The sequence below is a fragment of the Lissotriton helveticus genome, chromosome 1_2 (genome assembly GCF_964261635.1).
Source record: "Lissotriton helveticus chromosome 1_2, aLisHel1.1, whole genome shotgun sequence".
NCBI classification, from domain to species: domain Eukaryota; kingdom Metazoa; phylum Chordata; class Amphibia; order Caudata; family Salamandridae; genus Lissotriton; species Lissotriton helveticus.
Window position 1 is genome coordinate 250335041 of NC_136058.1, and position 14116 is coordinate 250349156.

Below are 14116 nucleotides of genomic sequence, written 5' to 3' on the forward strand. Positions count from 1 at the left end.
AAACAGCGAAAGATAAGCTCTTCGGACCACAGAGTCATACGGAGCTGCTGGGCCAGATGTCTCCAGAAGACACAAACCAAACGTCCTTACTCCCCAGAGACTTCGGTGGCGTTACTAGAAGTGCTCCCTCATGGGGGCCACTGGGGGGGATTGGAGGAATGGGCGCAAGCGGGAGTCACCAAAATAGATGTCCCTCACGAGTCAAATGCAAATGCTTGATGAAAGGGTCTTAATGGTTTTGCATTTGACTCGTGAGGGACATCTAGTAACGACTAGTGGAACTGCTGCTTGATGTAAGAATATTATCAATGCTTTGCATTTGACTCGTGAGGGACATCTAGTAACGACTAGGTGAACTGCAGCTCTTTGTAGAATTATTTTGATATTGGATACTATAATATTCACTGCCCACTGTTAATCTCGTCCCCAATGCTTTGCAGGGCCTTTGGTTGGGATCGTTTTTTTTTCCAATAACTGTGCTTGGGGTTGTCCTAAGAGGATAGGACCACCACTGAAGTTCAACAAAATGTGCTTTTTGTTTATGCTCTTTGTGGTCAAGGCATCTGCTTGGTCCTCCCCCTAGGTTAGGGGGACCCCAAAATCATCAGCTCTCTCATTGCCTAATGTTTCAATTGCAAAAGTTTACTCTTGTGAATTGGTTATATGCTTTTAAGCGTGTAAAATTGTTTTTTCAAAGCATCTGAGGATGTTATTGATTTGGCTGCTACGCGTGCAATTTGTGAAGTGCGAATTAGTACAAACTTTGCATGCTCCGTTAGTGTAGTGTAGTATTACGCCCAGGGTTACAATTAAGTTCCTTGAGTGCGGGAGGGATGTGGTCGAATTTCTTCAAATGTTTTCCCATTCTCTGATTTGTTTTTTTTTTGTCTCAGTTGGAGATGAGAAGTGTGGCTCAATGGTTGGAGCGGCAGACCCTGATGCAGAGGTCTAGCCCGGGACCAGGGTTCAATTCCCCGCCTCGGCGGGTCTTGGGCTCAAAAATTCCACGGACCTGATAATTCTCGCCTCGGTGCCTATTCCAATCATGGAGTCCCACTCTGCAACTCTGGGCAATAGCTTGCTTAATCTCCACAACGGCCCCCGCAACGCTAAGGATGCCTGGCCTCCACCTTGGGGGTGCCCAGGAGTGGACACCTCACAGAGAAAGCCAGGAAGGGTTCCACAGCGGTATTCGTACAAGCGCCTTGAGACCCTTGCGGGTGAGTAGTGCGCTATACAAGTATCAATTTACATTTTACATTTACATGAGGAGTACTTCTGTTTTCTCTTGATTAAGTTTTAGGTGGTTCATTGTGAGCCATTGTTGGACCTCTTTGAGCGTGACATTTAGGGGCTGTAGGAACTGGGGTCACCAGTTCCCCGGGGGTAGCCTGGCACGAGCAGGTGGGTACCCGAAAGCTCAGGTCTTAAGTGACTACACATCACACGCATCCACTGAGACAATAAGTGCACGCAAGGACTTAGACCACACCAGTTACGGTTGATTCAAATTAATAAGCTTTTATAGAAGATTAGAATCAGGGCAATCAAAAATTCACAGTAACAGTAACTTATTAGCTCCCTTTAAAAATACATGTGTTTCATCACTCGGCAATAAATACTTTACTGAATAAATATTAAATATTAGATAACCATAGGCTTTGCAATAGTTCTGCTCTTACTCAGCACCTGCAAGAAATTCTTTATAAAGTCATTCAGATACCATTGCAGCAAGCCTCAATAACCATCTCTTCATGTAAGTAACCATTTCATTTAGTACTCATAGACATCTCAGTGAAGATTAGGCCTCAGCTCAGCAGACAAGAGAACTGGGCATTTCATTAAGGCACATATACCCCAGTATTCAGCCAGCAGCACTTCCTTATGCCACCAAAACCCCAGCAAGGCATACAATTGCTGGTATACAATTGAACCTCTGGCGGGGTTAACTAATATCGTGGCCCAGTTCCGAGGCCTGGCAGTCTCAGAGGGACTTCTCCCCCTCCCTTCCACTCAGAGGGGGCCTTCCCCGAGTCATCTAAGGCTAACAGGGCCCAACCACGATGTTCCCCGGGGGATGGGCGAACTCGGGGCCTTCTCCAGCCTTCCGCCCTTCTCCCCTGGAGGTTACCTCTTGTCTTCGGCCCTACGGGGCCCTTGCGGCGGGACAGCTGAAGTAGGAGGGCTCGGGATCCTTCGGGAGCTCTCCGATGGTCGGGCACTGTGGGGGGCAGTCGCGAGATGCAGCCGGGCTTCCTGAGGCCCTGCGTGTGCAGCAAGCAGGCAGGGAATCTCTCGCTCTCTTCGAGCCCAATCATGGGAGGCAAGGAGTTGGTACGCCCGCAGCTGCCGGTCGCAGAGCTTCTCGGGTGGTGTGCCAATCAGAGGTCTGGCTTGAAGGGGGGCGTGGCCCGGCGGCCAATCACACTGCCGCAGGGCGGGGCGCCGCCAGTGATGCAGCCGGGCAACCCGTCACATGGCAGGGGTGGAGATGGCTTCTAGGCCAGGCGTGAGGCCTACTGTATTGCACGCGGCGGCCCTCTCCTCAGCTCTCCCTCCGATGTCGGACACGGCCCGTGGCAACCAAACGGCGGCCCTCTCCTGGCATAAGGGGGCCCGCCAGGGCAGACAACGGCAATGTCAGCGCTCCACCGGGCGCCGCAGACAGTCCGGGGTGCTGTGGTGACTGAGTGAAGGCAGCGATTGACAGGGCGACAGCGGTGAGTGCCCAGACCGCGCTTGTGGGTGGCAAAGCGCTAGGAAGCCTCGGCGCTGGGGCGTGGAGTTGAGCAGCGCTGGGCAGATATAGCGCTTCGTAAATCTAGCGCTTCAGGGCCTCCAGAACCTAGAGGATCACAGCGCGCTCAGGGGCATGAAGGTCTCTAGCACTTCAGTACTTCTCACAGGCACAGTGGGGGAAAGTTGGCAGGCCGCGCTCCGGGCCACAATCACAGCGCTAGCTTGCACACAGCAGTTCTCGGGACCACAGCCGGTCTAGGCAGTGCAGCGCTCTACAGGGGCCACAGCAGGGGAGCGCTGGATAGGCAGCACAGTCAATTCAGGCAGTTCACACAGGACAAGCAGTTGGTGCGGGACAGCGCAGGGGCCCAGGTGGATGCTCAGGGCACAGAGATGGCAAGGCCCAATACCTGGTCGAACCTCCAGCAGTCCTGTGGCGGTAAAGTTTCTTCTTGGCGCGGGGTGTCTCTGGCGCCCTTCTGTTACAGCAGAATCTTGGTTGCTTGGTGGGGGTGGGGGGGTTGAGTTGGAGGCTTGTCAGTAGGTCACTTCAGGTGGTCCCTGGGTTCCCCTCCCGCTGGGCCAGATCAGTGGGCTAGTCCAGGGTTCCTCACTCTACTTGGAAGGCAGCACCTAAGCCCTGTCACTCCCTGAGGCATAGGTCCCTGACTAGGCCCTACCGCCTAAATCTCCTGCGAAGGGTCCCCCAGGTCAGTGACCAACTACTCTACTCTGCTCTGACTGGAAAGTTTCCCTCCCTTTCCTTATATAGCGACAGTTGGCAGTTGGCAGTGGCAGTTGGTGTCCTCTCCCCTGTTCTAGAAGGTTCCAGGAGCTTCCCTCATTCTAGCTATGGGCAGGCTGGCATTGCTACATTGTTTAAGGGTTCCAGCCAGCTCCTGGCTACTAGAGTGGGCCTAAAAAGAACACGCTGCAGTAGCAGGGGTCAGTGGTAGCCATCTTAGGGGAAGAGGGCACCTGCACCGTAACATTGGGAAACAATGAGAAGGTGCCCAGAGACCTAGGGCCAACAAACATTAGGTGGAAAAAATAGGGCAAGGGCGAAAAAAATAGGGAAAGACCACCCTAGGGCTCACAGGTCTAACAGGGGCCCATTACGATGTTGGGCGGATTGCCTCCGCCAGGCTGGCGGTAGCCACCGCCGGCCTGGCGGACGCAATCTGCCCGACATCCACTCCCGAATGCTCCCCCGCCATATTAGTATGGCGGGGGGACTGCGGCGGAAGGAAAGACCGTCCGCTGCTTTTCCGCCTAGGTCGCCTTGCAGTTGGGGTGGAAAAGGATTAATATGGTTGCGGTGTCTCATAGACACTGCCAGCCATATTAGTATGCGCCAAATCGGAAGCCTTTCCGTGGCAGTGATGCAGTCTTCACTTTCGGGGCCCCCCGCGGGCCCCCAAAGTGAAGCAGGGGTGGGGAGTGCACAGGGGGGTACCTGTGGTACCCCCCTGCATCCTAATGACCCCCTTAGTGTGTGTATGTCGTCAATGGAGGTGGTTTCCAGATAAAGCTGTGTATCATCCGCATAGAGGTGGAAGGGGATGTTGGAATTCCTGAGTAGTTTGGTGAAGGGGTCGGATTAAAAGTTTTTCATTTTTATTCTTTGCGAGCGGTTGTGTAGAAAGGAAGAGAACCAGTTTAGGACCGTCAATTCAATGCCTGCTCTTTCATGGAGGACTTTGAGGAGCAGGGTGTGATCAACTGTATCGAATGCGGCCGATAAGTCTAGGAGAATGAGAAGGCAGCATTGGTCTGAGTCAAGTGACTAGTGAAGATCCTCTATGACATTTAGGATTGCGGTTTTGGTGCTGCAACCCTTTCTGAATCCCTATTGGTGTGGGTCTAGGAGATTGATGTTCTCCAAGTGTTGGGTTAGCTGTGGAAGAACACATCTTTCCAGAATTTTGGATAAAAGAGGTAGGTTCGATACAGGTCTAAAGTTGTTCATATCCTCACTGTCTAGCCCTGGTTTTTTAGTACCGGCGTGACTTGGCCTACTTTGAGGCAGTCTGGAATGATTCCTGAGCTCAGAGAGCTATTGATGATCTTGCCCCAAATTGGGGCTAAGATAAGCTTCAGGTCTTTAGCCAGGCTTGTGGGAAGCTGATCTAAAGAGTGGGATGAAGGGTTAGCGTTGGTGATAAGATTGACTATCTCTGCTTCCTGGATGGGCATTCGGTGAATTTAAGGGGGCACTGTCCATAATTGCCGGCATCTTGATCTCCGTGTGAGGGGAGGGATTTGTGCTGAGAGAGAGATCAATATTGGAGACTTTTTAATTGAAAAAGATGGCAAAGTTTGTCACATTGTTCTTTGGATGCCACTATATCGGATGTCGGATGTCGACGGTTTGGATGTTTGGCTCCTGATGATATTAAAAAGTTATTTGGGGCGTTTTTTTGCGTTGTCTAGAGCGGAGCAGAAGAAAGTTGTCTTTTTGTTCTTGATGTGCTTATTGTAGTTTCTGCGTGCTGCCTTGCGTTGATCACGGGGGAAACAGCCTTAATAACGAATCTTGAAAAACGACTGACCTGAACAACGATTCCTAAACAACGACCAATCTGTTTACCACGACATCTTTAACAACGACTCACATGAACCACGACTTTCCTAAACCACGAAAATACCGACCTCGTGACTGGCCAATAGATGGCGCTATTGTAATTACAATGAAAAACCTTTCCAGATTTATGGCAGTTCAATGAACAAACTTGCTAAACTTTTTATTGTCTGCCTGCAACTAGCCTCTACACAGGTTCCTATTGTCGACCTAGCCAGTTTGATAGATCACTCTATGTAGGGGGCTTCTATAAATGGAAGTGATTAGTGATGCATCCGAGACACGAAATAGCCAGCTGATATTCAGAACATGTCAAAAGACGCACCTATCCTCCCAGGAAATTGGATAAGCATATCCTCCTCTGAGCTGCACTATTCAATTCCAACGAGAGAAAAGGAGAATGAAAGAAGGTAGTAACCCGGGGGGTGTGGCTGACAGGCAAATATGGTGGCTATGTTATCTTCCTGCTCTGGCACTGGGATCCCGTAATAAGCACCATCTATCGTACAGGAACATCATCACTGCTTTGAAGCAGTGTTGCCCCGGGGAGAAAACTGAGACTGGGGCGGGGTTGCACCGTGAGATTACGGGGCCGCTGAGGGCAGCCTGCCTCACTTTAAAATGGGTGCTGTCACAGAAAGGCAGGGAATAGAGACTTGAGCATCTGCTGTACAGGAGGGCTTGAAGTGAAAGGCAATTTAAGGTGTCAGTGGTGACAGAGTACTGACTGTGGCTTTTCTCTGCCTCCCCCAGCTGAGAGGAATCCGAGCCGAGTTACTGGAGAACGCGTCTAACACTACGTGGCCATCGCAGGACGAAGCACTAACTAACATGAGGAGTGCTGAAATATCAGAAGTGGTTGTCTGCAATAACCTGCCGTCGGAAGATAGTGATGTAAATCATTTTTGTGGTTCAGGAATTCGTTGATAAGAACGTAGTGGTTTGGAATTACTCGTTGTATAGCCTTCGTGGTTAAGGAATTCGTGGTTTAGGCAGTAGTAGTTTAATCATACATACAATCATGGTGGAGGGATTGTTCCTTCTAAGGTTCTAAGATGTCTTCTTTCTTCATTGATGTCGGTGGTGAAGCAAGACCTGGAGGGGGTGCTTCTGTTTTTTTTTTTAGCTTCAAGGGAGCCAGGAGGTGCAGGGTGAGCGTCATGTTGGAGTGGTAGAGAGAGGTGAGTTCGGTGGTTGAGAGGTGCTCCGTCATACTAGGGAGAAGCGTGCTTAGCCCTTCGTCTAGGTTGGCCCGAGGGACTTGAGCTGTGTTCCTTAGCCATTTGGGAGAGGCCTGTTTAAGGGGTTGAGTTAGGGGCGGTTGGTTGATATGGAAAAGAATGATGTGGTGATCTACCAGCCCACGGGAATGATATAGTCAATAGTGATTGTGTTTCTATCTGAAATGATTGCGTCAAGGATCGCTCCTCTGTGGTGTGTTTCTTCTGAGCAGTGTTGGATCAGATCGTTTTCTAGCAGGAGACTGTTAAGAGATTGAATGAGCGGATTTTTTGTTTCAATTCATCTTATGTTGAGGTCGCCCAGAATGACGCTGTTGGCATTGCTGAGTGCACAGTGGGTGATCAGGTCAGAGAGGTGCACTCCGATTTTGTTGGAGCTGCCTGGTGGGTGCCACAGGCGATGACAAAGTATTGATCTGTTTGTGCATGATTTGATGGTGACTGAAAGGCATTCGACGGAGCTATAAAGGCACGATGAGCTTTCTGTGATGGAGAAGTTACTTTTGTGAATGATTGCTATGCCTCCGCCTCTGCTCATGTCTATCTTTGTGGATTATTGTAAATCCGGGTGGCACCAGCATGTCCACGTTGGGGTAGGACAGGGTGTTGAGCCAGGTTTCAGTTATGAAAGCTACATCTAGGTCATGGGAGAGGACAGCGTCTGCTAATTCTGTTGCATGTTTGGAAGCAGATCTGCTGTTGATGAGCATGCATTTAATGGGGGTTCTTCTTCGGAACTCGACTTGCTGGGTTGGGCTCTAGGTAGGGAGGTTAGGTGAGCTGGGGGTCTAGGGACTCTGGGGGGATGTTCCCTTCCAACTCCTTTAATTACTTGAATCGTGGATTTGGGTGAGTTCAGCGGGGGACCTGTGCTAAGCCAAGTGGTATCACTTTCTGTGAGGGATGTGCGGAATTGCGGTAGCGGTTTGTGGGGTGATCATATGATGAGGCAAGTGTAGTCGCTTCCTGAGGGGAGAGGGTGGGTATTGTTCTTCTAGGTCTGTCTGCTCGGATCGCGGTCCTTGGTTTAATGGCTAACGGATGGGAACTGGGGGAGGCAGGGGTCCAATTGGGGGCATTTAATCCTTCTTGGTTGAGAGGGGATAGGAGGGGCTACTGAATGTTGGGTGGGCATTCGGATTTTAGCTAGGGAGGATAGGGTTTCGTTCAGGCCTCATTCAGGCCTCGTACCAAGGTTTCGAGCTGAGCTTCAAGAAGGTTGAGGCCTTGCGTCAAATTATCTGTGGGGGTGAGAAGGGGAAAATGGGTGGTGCTATGCGCTGGGGAGGGGGTGCGGTCCAGTCTTGTTGGATGATGGTGGGCAAGCTGCTCGGATTGTTGTTTCTAGTAGTGTTCAGGGGAAGGGGCGAGCTATCTCTGGTCGAGTGTCTAACTGGTTTAGGGCTTGTAGAGGGGGGCTGTGGAGCAGTTGTGATTGGGAGTAGAGCTCCTCTCTGGGAGGATGCCTGCAATTGGTGGGGGGGCAGGGTTGGACGGTGGGTGGAACCTTAATTGGGGGGACGAGTAGAAATAGGTGTCATTGGAAGACGGGGGAGGGGTTCGGGGAGAGGGCGCGGGTGGGGTCCGATGCCTTGATGGTTGTTGGAGGCTCCCAGGGTGGGGATCCACGCATGGACCCCCCACAAGATGGGTAAAGATGGGTAAAATAAATCAAACATTTCAAGCTTATGCTTGACTAATAAATGGCAGTATAAAGTTTACCTCACATTTTACCTGCAGTTCACCTCGATATTGCGTCAGTGATCCCACATAAGCAATTACACCTAGGTAATAAAAGACCTTGCTCAATTTCTGTACTGAGACAAGTGATTGTTGATAGGTCTTAATCTAGTGACTCACTTTACAAGAGAGAAAAATAGATCAAAAATCTGAAAACAAATAGGTTGCTTGCGTTTCTGCTGAAATGATATTTAACTAAAGAAACTATAGGGTATGTGTTTAAAATAATTGTTTTAACTATGTGACTTTCTGTTCTGATTAACATATCATGTCATATTTTTTTTTAGTCTGAAAGGAACAGCGAGTCCTGTTTATGGTATGCTTGCAGGTAAATACTTATTTGTTGCAATGTCGTAAAATTGAACAATTCCATGAGGCTATTATTTGGAATCTACGTCTAGGTATGACCAAATGTTTTGTGGTATTGCTTGCTTGACTGACACACTGCTTTGTGTACTATTAATCACCAGGGACCCTTACATTGACTCAGTTTCTCTTTGTAATCCCACAAACAGTATGTTATTTATTGGGTTAGAGTCTGGTTCAATTTTCATGAAGTGTTTGTGTTATAATGCTGGCCTGGAAGTCAACCCCTTGACATTACTCTTCCCTTTCCATTGCATTCTGTGAATAAAATTACTTTCTGATGTGTTTCCTCTTCATCAAGCATAGTGCCTTGTGGCCACTTCAAGGGGCTTTTGCTCTGAACAGACATGCATAGTCAATGTTGTAGATACCCTTTAAGCTTCTGGTTTAGAATTATATATACATTTCTACAGTTTATATAACGCGAACGTGGCCCAAAGGCATCAGCGAGCTTTACATAACCATCAATTTACATTAGGCAAGGACAGATTTTATTTGTTACCAGAGGTTTTGTTTGACGTAGCAGTGGCATAAAGAATGAGGCCAATTTACAACGTGATGCATCTAGGGAGATGTGCCACGTTGTAAAGTCCTGCGTCATATTATACCTGTATCAGGTATAATATGCCACTCCTGTATGTTGCAAAGTAAGAATTGTACCTATTTCTGGAAAAAGAAATTTTGAAACTGAGAAAAGGAGGGATAATTGAGGAAGTTGAAGGAACAGAATGGTTGGCTCCGGTTGTTGCAGCTCACAAATCCAATGGGGATCTTTGTCTCTGTATTGATTTGAGACAACGTAACAAAAATTTGGTGGTTGATCAGTATCCTTTATCTAATATTACAGAACCTTTGGTGCTTCTTGGGGGGGTGCAATTGATTTAACATCTGATTATCACCAGATTGAGTCGGATGAGTCTTCCAGAGATTACACTTCCTTTATTACTCCCTTTGGCACATTTAGATGTATACATATGCCTTTTGGGCTTGTATCTGCTTCCTCAGTGTTTCAGCGAGTTATGGAAAGTGTTCTCAAAAGTCTTCCTGGTGTGTGTGTATATCAGGATGATATCCTAGTATTTGCAGAGAATGTTTATGAGCATGATACAAAACTTACATCAGTATTAAAGAACTTGAGTGATCATAATCTGACCATTAAAGCTGAGATGTGTAGATTTAGATCTAATTCCATCAATTATCTGGGACACAATATAACCAGTGACAGAATTAAGCCTAAAGCTGATCTAATCAGTACCATTTATAACTTGTGTTCTCCAGCTAATAAGACTGAGCTAATTAAATTCTTGGGCATGATTGAATATTATGCAAAGTTTGTGAAAGGTTTTGCTGTTTCTACTGTTAATATGAGAAGCTTGTTACGCAAAGGTGTAGATTTTGTATGGTCTAGTCTGTGTGAAGAGTAATTTGTCAACATTAAAGGAAAACTTAATGAAGCACCATCTCTTAGCAGCTTCGACCCCACTACCAAACCCATCCTAGTAAATGATGAAGGTGAAAAGGGATTAGGTGCTGTTTTACAACAACATGGTTCATCAGGAATTCAAACCGTGATGTTTCTGTCAAGGAGTTTGAGGTATCCTGAAACTCGCTACTCTATGGTCGAAAGGGAATCCCTTGCTATGAATTGGGCTATTACATTTTTTTTTAAAAAGCCTTTGGGGAGTTGATTTTGAGGTGCATTCTGACCATAAGCCATTAGTGGAAATATTAAATAAAAAAGGATTAGACACAATTTCTAGTAGGATTTATAAGTGGATTAAAGGGTTACAAGAGTATAGCTTTGTGCTCAAATATATACTAGGGATTGACAATGGCATTGCTGATGTCTTATCTCTTCTTGTTTCTTTGGATTCTTCACATGATGATAACTTGGATGATGATGAAGAATGGGTCTGTGTGGTGGATGATATTGTTTCTGAGGAAAGGTGATGTAAGGAAATAGTCCGCGATCCTATCTTATGTGAAGTAATATCTCCTGTTCAAAGGAGATGGAACAATAGCAAAGATGGCTCTGATTCTACTAAACCATTTTGGTTAGTGCGTAATGAGTTGTCAGTAGACAAAGTGTGGTGATCTGGCTTGATGCCTTCTGGGTTGATGACATAACCTTCCATGTCATTTGGATCTGGAATGTGTATGTGTCACCAGTTTGAACATTCTATGTTTCACAGTTCTTGGGTCCTGCAACAGCTGTGTTCAATAAACCTACTTCCTGAGGTTACCCAGTTTCCTGGTGATTTACTTCATTACACAAAGGTCTATTATTTCATGGCACTAGGTTGATTCCACCCTGCAGTCTTCGTAAAGAACTCATTGACTTGATTCATACATCTTATTCTGGGATTTCCAAGTGTAGAGGGCGATTACGCTTGTCGTATTGGTGGCCTGGTATGGACAGTATGGTTGAACGTATCATAAGAGACTGTGGGCCAGATGTAGGTGAGGGCCATTTACCGACTCATAAATACCGAATTTTACCGATTCGGTATTTATGAATCGGTAAATATGAAGGGGGGAGATGTAGGAAAATAATTTTTTTGAATGACCGAATCTGTAAAAATCGGTATGTACCGAATTGGTAAATACCGATTCGGTATTGCCCATTGATTCCTATGGGCCTTGAAGCCCATAGGAATCAATGGGCAATAACGAATCGGTATTTACCGATTCAGTAAATACCGATTTCTGCAAGGGTGCAGGGGTAGTCACTTTGACACCCTCTAGCACCCCAAATACAGGCACGTCTAACATTTGGCACACATACATGCCCTAAGGGCATGTCAGTGTGTCACATTGCACAGGTGTGCATGCACAGATGTGCATGCACACCTGTATTCGGTATTGTACCACCCAATAGGATTGGGTGGTTAAATACCGACTCTTAAAGGCCTCTGGCACTTTCTGAAGTGCCACCTACATCTCATTTACCGAATCGGTAAATTTACCGATTCTGTAAATGACATGCCCCCTACATGCCAAATCCTAAATACCGGTGGGTAACGGCCGAAATCGGCCGTTACCGACCGGTATTTTGGCTCCTTCATCTGGCCTTGTATGCCTTGCATGTTGAGTGACAAATCTAAATGTACACATGTGCAACCTATGATGTTAAGAAAGCGTCCTAATAAACCTTGGCAGGACATTGCTTTGGACATTGTCGGACCTATTCACAGTGGGGTCACAATCTTACATACTGAGCATAATTGACATGTATTCTAGGTGGCCAATAATTTTCTTTTTATTGACTATTGACACAAATAATGTGATTTAGTGGTTGGAAAGTTTGTTTGCTGAAGAAGGTTTTCCAGAAATGTTATTGACCGACAATGGGGTGCAACTCATACCCTAGGAAATGGCAGATTTCCTTTTATCTAAGGGTATTCTACATAAGATCTGCTCCTTGTATCATCCCGAGGCCAATGGCATGATTGAGAGATTTAATAGGGTTATTAAGGAAACTATTCTTTTAGCTAAATCTCAATCATTTTACTGGAAAAAAGAAATTGTAAAGAAGGTGGAGGAATATAGATTGTCTCTGCATGCAACTACAGGTAAAAAACCTTTTCTATTGTTCAGAGGTAGAGTGCCCAATGCTATGGTGGAGCCTTCTTGGGTCAATAGGTATGAATTATCTAAAGGTAAAGAGAGCGAATGTGATGGTCTAATAATACAAAAGAAAGATGAAGATAAAGCCAAGTGTAAAAAGAAATATTTTGATTAGAAGAAAGCTGTTAAGAAAACAGTTGTAAAAGTTGGTGATTGGGTAATGATAAAGCGTCCTGGTTTGTTCGGCAGTTATTCATCTAAGTTCATGAAACCCATAAAAGTTATCAAGGTGTTTAATAATGCTATACAGACACAAGATCATTGTGTTTGGAACTTAAACAGAGTGGTGACGGTCAAGGGTAATTTTGATGCTGAAATCCAAAATAATCCTTCCAACAAAAATCCTGGATTTGGTGAAAATAACGTCATTCAGGATGCACGATGTTCAACTAGGGTTATTAGACGACCTACTCACTATGAAGATTTTGTATAATTTCCCTTAGGTTAGAAATGTATTATATTTCAGTAGTGTTGTTTTTTATTTGATAAGGAAGGGGGATGTGTGGTATCTCATCCTTCCTGACATGTCACTGTTATGATGCTTAGAAATGTATGTATTTCACTGGATGCTCTGTAAAAGAATGTGAAGGTGTCAGTTTAAACATTGCTGGCTTGTAGATGGATGGGATCTTTCTCTGTCAATAAAATTCTTAGAACCAGCCTTCCTATTTCATCAATGTATCTACCAGGAATGCTTCACTCTTGTTTCAGAATGTCCCTTGCGAGGTTTGTACAACCATATCAAATGATGTCCCTTTTAGTTACATGGTAGCCTTGTCGACTGGCTCTGCACTCATTCAAGTCTCTCAATTACCTTTATTCTAGTAAGCCTTGTATGGCATTTTCAGGTGTTAGGTTGCTTAGTTGCACTAAAAGGTTTTTTGAAATTATAGTATCACTTTAGAGGACCAGGAGAGTGGGTCGAGTGGCCCTCCGAACACTACATTAAAATTAAGAGATAAGAAATAAATGTAAATCCTAGATACACCTTGAGGGCCAATCTTATGTGTTGGGTTCCAGGATCAACCCTGGGAATAGGAAATTGAAATACCCACATTTTACACTATCCGGCACTATCACCTCTTTGAATGCCATTCCCAAGTTCTTCCGTGTAAAAAATCTAAAAGAAAGAAACATCTTCCACGATCTAGACGACCTAACACAGCATTTCTTCCCAAAACAGGCAGATGTTGGAGCATTTTTTGCTATTAAATCTGGGACAATTAAGGTAAAGCAATTGCACCCAAAACACTATTTAAATGACCTCTTACCGACTTCTATAATAAAATTAACTTTCATCATTCAGCTCTTTACTGACTACTTTTAGTCAATACTTCCTTTCAGGAGGGTATGCATTCAACCTGCCTTAAACCTGGACAAATCGCTCTAATATTTAAAGTCAACACTGACCCTGACTCTTTAGAGAGCTACAGACCCATAATGAACCTCCCTTGGCTCGGCAAAAGTCATTGAAAAAAGAATTTGAAATGCAATTAAACTAATTGGTGGAATACAACTTGTTGCTCCTAGTCAGGATTCAGGACAAAGCACTGAAAGTGTAACTATCAAAGTCCTTCCAGACATTTTACAAACACTGGACAAAGGAGACACTTATATTTCAATTCTACTTGACCTGGTGGTAGTGTTCGATACTGTTGATCATAAAATCATCCCGAAGACTCTTGAGAGCAGAATGGTCTTGAAAAAGACAGTATAGAGATAGTTTAAATCCTTCACCTTTATTGGATCCCAAATGGTAAATTTAGTCCCCCACATGTTTAGGCCTGAAAATATATCAATAGTGGTACCTCAAGACACAGCC

General features: G+C 45.7%; 1 pseudogene across 1 annotated transcript in view; it reads left to right on the forward strand.

Moving 5' to 3' along the window:
• The window catches only part of LOC144800450 (vitamin D3 hydroxylase-associated protein-like), a 370773-nt pseudogene that overhangs the window by 93951 nt on the left and 262706 nt on the right, over positions 1-14116 (forward strand). Inside the window, exon 6 of the transcript XR_013604355.1 lies at positions 8589-8629. The product of XR_013604355.1 is annotated as a vitamin D3 hydroxylase-associated protein-like (transcript). The remainder of the gene's footprint in view (positions 1-8588; positions 8630-14116) is intronic.